An 11,157-nucleotide genomic window follows, 5' to 3' on the forward strand; every position below is an offset into this window, starting at 1 on the left:
ATTGGTGAGAAGTTATGAACACCAGGACAAGAAATGACAGCCAGGAATGATTAGAGTCATTAAGAGAAAACTAATCAGTTGCTCTCTGAGGACCTGGCTGAAGTATTCAGAAATAGGTTAGGGAAGGAGACGTGGGGGAGGATACTATCCAGGCCCAATAGGATTTAGATCTTCGAGATCACTATGCCCAACCCTCTCATTTTGTAGATGAGTAAACTGAAGCCTAGAGAAAAGGGGAGGAAGTGACTTGTCCAAAGTCATGCAGAGAGAAATGTAGAACTGAGATTTAAACCCAGGTTCTCTAACTCTAAATTCAGGGCTCTTGAAGGAGCCAACACAGAGAGGTATGGAACTTTATTCTCTAGAAAAGGGCAAATTAGTTCAGAGAAATTCTGTGGGCCAGATCCAGAAAAGCTGCTAAACCACGGTCTCCATGGTTTCAAAACAGGAGGTCTGATTTAGGTCCAAGGCAAAAGTAGAACCCGGGGCCCAGGCAGATAGGATCTTACTTTGTAAGTGGTGAGAAGAAGTAGGAGAGAAAGTTCTCATTTAAACTGGCATCTGGACCTTGAAGTCATTGTAAAAGTTGGAACATTTTTCAGACGGATGTCCTTAATTTCTATTACAATCAATGAAGAAAATATCCCAATATTTTACATTTGAATATTACTGTCAGAGATGTTGACTCAGAGGAAAAAATATTCTAGGAAAGCATCCACATATGCTGTAGGCCTGTAGGAAATGGAGGTTATAGAACAAAAATAGTATAAAAAACTAACTAAATTATGCCTCATGCTTTGAAAACTAAACATCTAATAGACACCCGGGAGTCTGAAGGCAGAGAAGGAATTAAATTTGGGAGAGGGAGGAGACAGGTGTTTAGGCAGTAAAGGAGGGAAGATAAACAAGAAGGTGTAGGCAAGGAAGAAGAGAAAAGTCTGGAGGGAAGGAGCTACCCAGGAGCTGGCAGTCAGGCCAGAAGCTTTATCCAGTTGCAGCAGCTGGGTCAGCTAGCATAGGGTATAACGTGGAGGAAGACACTAGGGATGCTTTTCTGCCTCCCCTGCTTGGCTGCAAGCAGGAGCCCCTACCTTTCCCCTGGATCCCAAATTTGACCCCAATAAGACTTTATGATTTGACACAATGGCCCAAAGTGGAACTAAAAGTGACCACAGTTTACTATACCAAGGGATCAGAGATCTTAATGATGTGTACCATCCCTTCGATGGTTTCAGGACACAACTTGCTCCCGTTTTGTGGTCCTATGCAATTCCTGTGGGTGAAATTCCATAGACATTCTAGAGAACCTGTGGGTCTGAGGGCAGTGCATGTGGGCCCTCCATCAGTTATCCCTGGCTCTCATGACACAACTAGACTACTTCCTTTACTGATCATCTATGTCCTACATAACATTGCTTCCATGGTTGGTAGTAGGCTGTAATCTATTTGAATGAATGAATGAAAATCATTTAAGAGCTTACAGGCACTGTGCTAAGTGCTGGGGCTACAAATTCAATTTTTATTGGGTCTTCTTTCATATTTCAATAGATCTAAGATCTCACTGACTTGGATGCTCTCTTCAATAATGAGAAATCCCTGAAGCCCCATTTCTCCTTCCCTGAAACCAGGGAGAATTACCACCCAAGACCAGAGTGGTGGCCTTGAGTAAGTACAACAATACCAAATTGTCTTTGTGTCCATGCCCCAGTGGGATATGGACCTGCATGTGAGGATGATGTGTCTTACTCATTAGCATTGGATTCTATTTCCCAAGAGACAGGATTATTTTTTTGCTGCCATAGCCACATTCTTTACTCAGTTCCATTTGGGATCAAAGCCAAGAGAGGTAGGAAATAGTGATGGTGAGTTATGACACACAGGGTGATCAAACTTAGTCTCCTTTGTGCCATTCCCAGCTGAGTCATGGGCCTTGGACCCATTTTGGGTTCACCACGTTGGTAACAAATGTTTGAAAGTCCACCTCAAACGACCAAAAGTTCTGGGTACTCCATGAGCATAGAAGAAAGAATGAAATCTCTAAGAACCAAAGAACAGGTCACACACGGGAAGATTTCGGGCTATTTTACTTAGATAGGAGGAATCACAGTAAAGTCTAGTCAGTCAGACTTGAGTTTAAATAGGTATTTCCATAATGGTGACAATCTTTTTTCTCATGGCGTGACATTGTTATAATAAGTTAAAATAATAGGAGAGATAAGTAGGTGTTATAAATGGACCATTAAAAGCAAGAATGAGCTAAAGTTATTATTGATTTCCCCCTGTCTCTTACTTTATAAAAACTAATGTACGGTTTTGCAACGGAGTTACCTATTTCAGCAATAAATCTTTAGGGCAAGGCCAATGGCCTGATGTTTTTGCTTATATGTAATTTATGGCTTCATTGATTTAAGATTCTGAGCATCTCACCCGATGGGTATGGGAAAAATATTTCCTAATTGAAAGACGGAAAAATCTTGGGATCAAGCCACTTGGTAGGATAATTTTATTGGAGAGTTCTATTTGATCACTGCTGAGATGAAATACTCTGGCTTTCCTGAAAATGCCAAATTAAAGGCACAAAATGAGGAAGAAGATGCTGGGACCTTCTCGTCGTTTGGCGAGTTGATTCATCCCTACATTTAGTGTTTGTTCCATCTGGGGTGGGGATAGGACTCCCAAGGTTGTGGAGCCACATTTTAAGTCAGCTCTGGTTTCTTTTCGGGGTGAGTCATAAAGGAGAATTGTGGGGAAGTAATTCAGTTGACAGTTTCATGTAACTCTTATGCAAGTAAGCTGAAATTCTGTGATTCTTTTTTTTGCTCCTGATTATGGGCAAGAAAGCTGCCACTTTACATTTTTCCAGCCAATATTTGGCATCTGTTGATTTTGTTTGGCTATACATGCCAGGGCAACAGACGCCAAAATGTCTCCTGGATCCCTAACCGCACCATCACTCTCTCTCTGAATGCTGTTCCCTGACTCGTAATGCCAGTCCGAGATTTATGCCTGTGAAGGCCTTCCCCTGCTGTTGCCTCTTCTTAAAAAAAAAGAAAAGAAAAGATGCCTTTTATTTTTATGTCCCATTCATTCTCCAAGCTACCTTCCTCCCCCTAATCATTGGATTCTCCCCTAAAACAAAAGCTTCTGGCCTGGGTTGTCTTCTGTCCTCTCTCTAGACTTCCTCTCTCTTGGTGAGCTCAGCTCCCAGATATCCACTCCCAGAACATGTCTATGCCAATGACTCCCAAATCTTCCACGTATAACCCTCATCTCTCTCCTGAGCTCTATCCAACCATCTGCCTGTTGGAAATCAATCAATCAACCAATGAGCATTTATTGGGCACCTACTAGATTCCAGGCACTGTATTAGATCCTGAAGACACACAAATTCCCTCAAGGAATTTCTATTCTATAGGGGGGGAAACATGTACATATATGTATTGACAAAATAATCTCTCTGCCTTGAGGTCCTTTTAGGCATCTCCAACTCAGTATGCACCAAGCACAGTTCATTTTCTTTCCCTCCAATCAAAGGTTTTTTAACCTTTTAAAAATATCTCCTTTGGTATTCTGGTGACTATGAGGGACCCCGATTCAGGATGATGTTTGTAGATAATTGGAGGAAATGCTAAATTTCAGTGAGAGCTGAAGGAAAAGAAAGATGCGATTTTTCCATCTTAGTTCACAGACCCTCTGAAATCCTCTCCAGGACTCAAGTTGAAAAGCCCTCTTCTAGATGCTACCTTCCCACTCACTTCCTGATTTTTCTAGGCACCTTGGCTCGAGACCTCAGTCATCTTCAAGTCTTCGTCCTCCCTCCCTCCTCATACCCCAATAAATTGCCAGTGCTTTTGATTCTGCCTCTCTGCCTGCTCTGTCTCCTTTCTAATTATTCAGCCACCACCCTAGTTCAGGTCCTCAACTCCTCTAGCCTGCTCGACTGTACCAGCCCCTGAAGGGCCTCCCTATTTCTCGCCTCTTCCCTTTCCAATCTATTCTCCACACAATTACCAAAGCAGTATTCTTTTGTAGAAAACAAACTTTTTTTTTTCAGTTAACAAACATTTCTTTTTTTCCCTGCTTCTTGACCTACCAATTGAAAAAAGAAAAACCAGCCCTTTGTCACAAATATGCACCATTAGACAAAGTCCCATCCTAAGTGCCCTGCCACTCCCATAGGCAGGAAGCTCTCTTGACTCCCTGTCGTTCACCAGATACAACGTAAACTCTGGAACATTCCAAGGCTTTCGCCATGTTCCCAGGAAGATGGCACATTATGCCTCTTCAGCCATTCTTGTTAAAGTGACCTTCTTGATGGTTTTCATACATGATATGACTTGCTTCCATGCATACAAGCACACCCTACTGGAGCCAGTTACCAAATCCTAGAAGAAACTTTTAATTTTTTTTTTGTTTTTAAATTTTATTTACTTTTAAAAACTCCCACAACAGTCTTAGAACTCACACCAAGTAGCAGTACTGAGGCAGAAGAGTGGTGAAGGCTGGGCACTAGGGGCTAATTTATTTGCCCAGGGTCACACAGCTAGGAAGTGTCTGAGGCCAGGTTTGAACCTAGGACCTCTCATCTCTAGGCTTGGATCTCCATCTCTAAGATGGAAAATTCCCTGCTTTTTTCTTCTCCTTCCTCCTTTGAAATTAGTATCCTACCCTTTCTGTTCCAATAATTCCCTTGAGTTAGAGAATAGTGGTCCACCCTCACTGTCATGATCCCATCTCAATTTAGGATAAAATTTGGATGAAACTTACAACCAACTTTGTAAAATATGCTTTTTCATTCATTAATTCCTTTATTCATTCATGCATTCAATACAAAGGTGTCAGGGAGGCAGAATGGAAAAACAGAATTCTGGACTGGAGGTTAGGAAGACTTGAGTTCAAATTCTACCTTTCCCACTTCCTGTATAACAAATCCTATTCTGAGCCTCAATTTCCCTATGTATATAATGAAGAAGTTGGACTGTATGACCTCCAAGGTCTCTTCTTGCTTGAGATCTATGCTACTCTGAAGCCAATATTCTGTGACTTAAGTAGAAACACCTCAACGCTCCTTCCTTGGAGAGAAAGCGGTGATATTTCTTAGTGCCATCAATTTTCTCTGTGATAGGTCCGTGTCAAAATCAGAGTAATTAGATGGCATGAGAACCCTGCGAAATGTGTTTGTGCTATCACCTTGGTGATAAAGCATGGGCAAATTTACAATTAAAGCCTGTCTGTCTTTCACCTAGACTGTAGAGAATCAAGATGAACACAGGCAAGAGGATTCCGAAGGAGAATTCATCAAAACAAGAAACATCAGGTGATACACTTTCTGGATGATAATGTCTTCTAAGGCAATTACTCGTTTTCTTTCATGGCATATTTTTCTACTGAATGATAATTACCTTCATTCTGAGAAAAGACAGCATCAGCTAGTTTCAACCTGTTTTCATTAGGGCTTCTTTTTTTTTTCTTGGCAAGGCTAGGAGAGTTGTTCCTGTTTATTCAGATAAGGGTGTATTTGTTCCAGGTCCTGACTTCCAGAGGGCAAGAGCCCCTAACCTCTAAGAGAAGAGCTGGGGATAGAGGTGCTTCCATTCAGCTTCATGAAGATGGAGTGGTTAATGTCCAACTCTATCACTAGGAATCAGCAAGCTAACAGAGATAAAGAGGGATTGGAAAGCTAACCCAAACTCTCAGTTGACAGCCATCTTTAGCCACTGTGACCCAAGGATGACCCTGCCTGCACTCCCTCCCTTGGTGATGAGGGATTTAAGCCTAGGACCAAGCCAGGGATCAAATATCCAGGAGGATCCAGGGAGCCCCTTGCAAAACTACAACTGGGTCACTTGCAAAACCAAATCGACACGAGGTGAGAAAGAAGAAGGAAAATGATGGCTACGTGGGCACACGCACATAAGTATAGAATCTATAGATGTACACGCATGCATTGTCTGTTTTGGGGAATTCTTGGTGAAGCATATTTTAATTCGTATTTTATTGATATCTTTAAAACGTCTTTCCTTGGCACGATGGGTAGAAGGGACACTTTGGAAGAGCCTCGCTTCTGCCCCCGACACGCATTAGCTGAGTAACCCTGGGCAAGTTACTAATGTCTCTGAGACACAGTTCTATGCCAGTGAGATCACAGTTCCAGCCTCTGGCCTTATTCCTGTCCCTTTGATTGCCCAATGAATCCCTCTTCCTTCCTTCTCCCAGAGAACCAGATCTTATAACAAACAATAAGAAAAAGAGGGGGAAAGAGAAAACTGAGCAACAGCACCCAACACCACTGAAGTTCAACCATTCTAGATTATTCTGTAGTGCCCCACATCTGCAAAAAAACCAAAGGAGGCACCTTCTCACCTTTCTTCTTTGGGATCAAGCTTGAACATAAACGACACAGAATTAATCTTCAGTTATAAGATGTGGACATTTGTTTTGTTAATGGAGGGTAATCAGTTATATTCAGAAACAAGCATCTATCTAAGACTGGTAAATCAATGTTGAACCCAGGGGGCCAGGACAGTCTTCCCAACTCCTTCTTCTTTGCATTTAGGCATATGATATGTAACGAGTCCCATCCTGGGAGAGCCTAGCTGCTAATTCAGTGAAGCAGGTTCTCTTTTGTCATACTCTTCAGCTTTTTTTTTTAACTGTTACCTACTGCCTTGGAATCAATACTATGTATTGGCTCCAAGGCAGAAGAGTGGTCAGGGCTAGGCAATGGGGGTCAAGTGACTTGCTCAGGTTCACACAGCTAGGAATCTAAGTCCAGATTCGAACCCAGGACCTCCCAGCTCTAGGCCTGACTCTCCATCCACTGAGTCACCCATCTGCCCCCACTGTTCAGCTTTTGAAATCCTTTCCCTGGAGTTCCATGAACAAATGTTTTAAAGCTTAGGTTTGGGGCTAAGGTCTGGATATCTACAAAGGGAAAATAAAAAGATACTTACTGTGAAATGTAGATCAAGTATGGGACAGCTATTTATTTCCTACATACAAAAAATGCTAATGGATACAAAATACAGGGAGCATTGCTAGAACAACTCAGACACAGATCTCGATAACTTAAAAGTACTATTTTCCTCTCCTGGGAGACTTATACTTAAATGTCATCAGAACACTAAGCAGTGTGCAGGAGTTCGATTACATTTCTCTTTGACTGTGCACTGTCCAAAGAATGCTTAGGGCAGGTCTTTTTGGTCCAGGAGAGGGCTCATCTTCTTGCCTTCCTCCAGAGGGCTACAGTAGACTTCTCTCCAGGTTGTCAGTTAGCTTTGACCAAAAAACACTCAAGATCTCTGGACTCCTTGAATTCAAAAGCTCATCTCCGAGGCTGGACACATTCCTCTTGGGATGGATGTTCACGTGAGATTAGGAAAGAATAAGCACAAAGGGGGTAGCCCAAACTCGTCATTAGGCAGGACATTTTGATAGGTTGGGCCAGGTTACCACTTCTGGAGAGACAGAATCCAAAATCAGTACGAAAGAGGATTCTGAGGTTCAGACGCTCCCTTTCAAATAGTCACAGAGTCATCAGCTCTTCCTTCTTAGTGGCCAGGAAGGGGCCACTGACCCCTCAAAGCACAAGCCCTTCAGCTCTAAGGATGACCTCAAAGCACTTAAATGACTGACTATTTAAGTAACCATTTAAGTTGACCTACAAGTAGGGCAGTTATGTGTATGATCCATTATAGGGAGGGTCCCGCTAAAGCGATTCAATGCTCCCTCTATATATGTGTGTATATATATATATATATAAATATATATATATGTATGTATTCTTTTACATATTAAGGAGCATATATGTGTGTATTATTACTATACATATTTCTCTTGTGTATATATAAACATATATGCACACACATATACATAGAACTACTTTTGGGGTTTATCACTTAATTCAAGGGATACAGAGATGAGGAAATCCCCTCATCAGCACTTGCCGGCTTCTTTTCTGCAACCTACTGTCTTAGAGAGTTAGCTAGCGCCCAGAGATGTTGTGGGACTTGTCAGGGTCACACATCAGCGGCACAACTTGAACCAAGGTCCTCCTGAACTTGCGACCAACTCTCAGTTTTATAAGTGGGTAAAAGATTTCTCACAACTTTATTTTTATGACGACTGGATGAATGATATATCCTAAAGTGCTTAAAATGTGTCTGGCATTTCTTCATAGGAACTGACACCTCCTTAGTCTTTTGCCAACTCTCCACCCTTGGAAATTGCCACAGGAACAGAGATCACAATTCTCACATTTCCGACGGTCCCTTCCAGTGATGACATTTTATGATTCCAGGCTTCAATCCTTACAACTGAGGCCATAAATGATAGTTTCCCAGGGGAACATCCCCTCCCTGCCAATAGGCTGGGGCTTTTGGCCTCCTGCCTCTGGACTGGTTGCATAAAGAAAGAAAAGCTATGTAAAGTAGTTCTTTCAATGAAATGAGTTGCTTGTGAAGGCCAAGGAAATTTGGAAGGGGCTCAAGGAAGAGAAGGGTGCCCTCTCCAATAGAGTCCCTGGGCATGGAGAGGGGAGTTTCTGTGCTCTTTTTGTCTCTTCTGTGCTCCACTTTGTTTTTTCAGGGTTCCAGGAGAAGCCGGAGTGGGCAGAACAACCAGCCCACTGAAGCTAAAGGGCAAAGCAAATAATTCCAATTCCGATGATATGTGCATTTCCTTGTGAAGATATAGGCATAGCTGTTTATCTGCATCTATCTCCATCTCCATCTCTGTCTCTATGCCAACCCCATCTCTATCTATTTCAATCTCATAATCTATTATAAATACATTTTATTTGCAGCCACATATAAATAAAAGTATGCATGCATGCATGTGTGTGCTTAAGTATATTGGACCTGCTCCATAAACGATAGCTTTAGAGAATTACACCCAGAGGTTACGTCATTTGCCCAGGACCGTGATGACAATATGTCAGAAATGGGACTTAAACTCAGATCTTCCTGGCTCCAAAGTGACTTCAGATTCTCTGTCTACGTTGCTAGGTTGCCTCTGAATAGAGGTCGCCATGAAGATAGTCCATATCTCTAAAGTTAGATATTATTGGAAAGAAAAATGTATGTATTGCACACATACACACACACACGTATGTTGTGTGTACCTAAGAGGCAGGCTTTTGGGTACAGTGAAAGAGCACTGACTCTCGGCTCAAAATGGTAAAGTTCTGCCTTTGGTGTGCTTGACCATGGCTAAGTCCCTTAACCTATTGTGCCTCAGTTTCCTCATCTATACAATTAGGTGGTTGTACTAGATGGCCTCTGAGGTTTTTCACCCCAGTTCTGGATCTACGATTCTATAAGTACATTTGAAAATCTATAAATATAAAGATTATATCCTATAATGTATAAGGTAATTTATGATTATATATTTTATACATAGAGACATTTTATTCATATTTATTAAAAACATAATATCATCATTGGTACCATTATCACATTTGTGGTCATGATCTTCCTTGTTTTCTTCCATCTATGCATGCTCTGAGGATTTTATAGGATTCGAAAGTTTGGAACTAGAGTGACTTTAGAGGTACTCATAATGTTCTTTTAACTCATTAAAGGTATTTAAAATAACCATGGGGATAACTTTTGTCCCTCAAAATTAAAATGTGCTTCATGTCATTTTAAGTATAATTATAAATATCAAACCTAACCAGCAAAAGTGAATAGCTAGTTGTGCTACAAAATATTTACTTTTCTAATGGCTAATGACAAATTTATTTAAATAATATATTTACTTAAAGTTAAATTGCATATATCACTTTTTCTTTATTAATGCTTATACATAAACTAACCTTAAACATTTTTATTCTTTTTCATTTTATTTTTATTGTCATTTAAAATCCACTTCCATATTGGTAATTGTTATAAGAGCACACTCATATATAACTATACCCCCCAAGTAAAGCCATAATTACACTGATATGAGAGATGACTCTAACAGTCCTTTCTCTGGAGGTGGATAGAATTTCCCATCACAAGTCTTTCAGGGTTGTCCTAGATCAGTGCATTGCTGAGAATAGCCAAGTTGTACAATATAATACTATTACTGTGTACAATGTTCTCCCGGTTCTGCTTATTTCACTCTGCATCAGTTCCTGCAGATTTTCCCAGCTTTTTCTGAAATCCTCCTGCTTATCATTTCTTAAAGCAGAATGATATTCTATCACCAACATGTACTCCAATTGTTCAGCCATTCCCCAATGGACAGACATCCCCTCAATTTCCAAATTTTTGCCACTACAAAACGAGCAGCTATAAATATTTTTGTGCAAGTAGGTCCTTTCCCCCTTTTAATTATCTCTTTGGGATACAGACCCAGTAGTAGTGTTACTAGATCAAAGGGCACCCACAGTTTTATAACCCTTTGGGCATAGATAAACTAACTTTTTAAAGGAAAGAATCTCTTCAGATGTGACTCTCTTCTCTTTCTAAACTGGCAAACACTCATAGAAACTACTGAATAACTGGTGGATTCCAGTGTCGCCAATCAGTTCATTTGAAAATCCTTCTAAAGAGAAAAGTAATTACATTAAGCAAATGATAAGTTCAAATTAGAAAGCAGAGAATAGCTTGATGGGACAAGAAGAGTCAATATAAAGTTTACTTCTGCAAGATGCCTTGTAATGGTTTCAAGATTTGATGTAGTAGACATGTTCAGTAATCAGGATTTTCAAAGAGCCTGTCCTTTGTACTGCAAGATCACAACATTTGTAATATCTTGATCATGTGATCACATAGATGATGAGCTAAGATTATAGAGTAACAGAGGGGAACAAAGGAGCTATTCTGGTGTAGAGTGCAGAACACACATGAAGGTAAGGGCATCCATTGGGAATTGGCTTACACTGAATGGTGAATCCTTATGGCAATTTGGAAACAATTTGATGGCAAGTTGAGAAATTGTAAGGATACATTGCACTTAGAAGTGGACAATAGTCAATGTAATTGCTGCAATGTAATTGTGTATGTGATCATGATGGATTGGAATCATTGCACAAACAAATCTATAATGTTTCAAACATGCTTATTGTCACAAAGAAAAAAATGTAGGTGTAACTTAATCTTCCTGCTTAAGGAGACATTAAAGAATTTTTAGCATGAGCCCTTTGGATCACCATCATGAATCCCCAAGGGA

This window comes from Monodelphis domestica, chromosome 5 (genome assembly GCF_027887165.1).
Source record: "Monodelphis domestica isolate mMonDom1 chromosome 5, mMonDom1.pri, whole genome shotgun sequence".
Classification (NCBI taxonomy): domain Eukaryota; kingdom Metazoa; phylum Chordata; class Mammalia; order Didelphimorphia; family Didelphidae; genus Monodelphis; species Monodelphis domestica.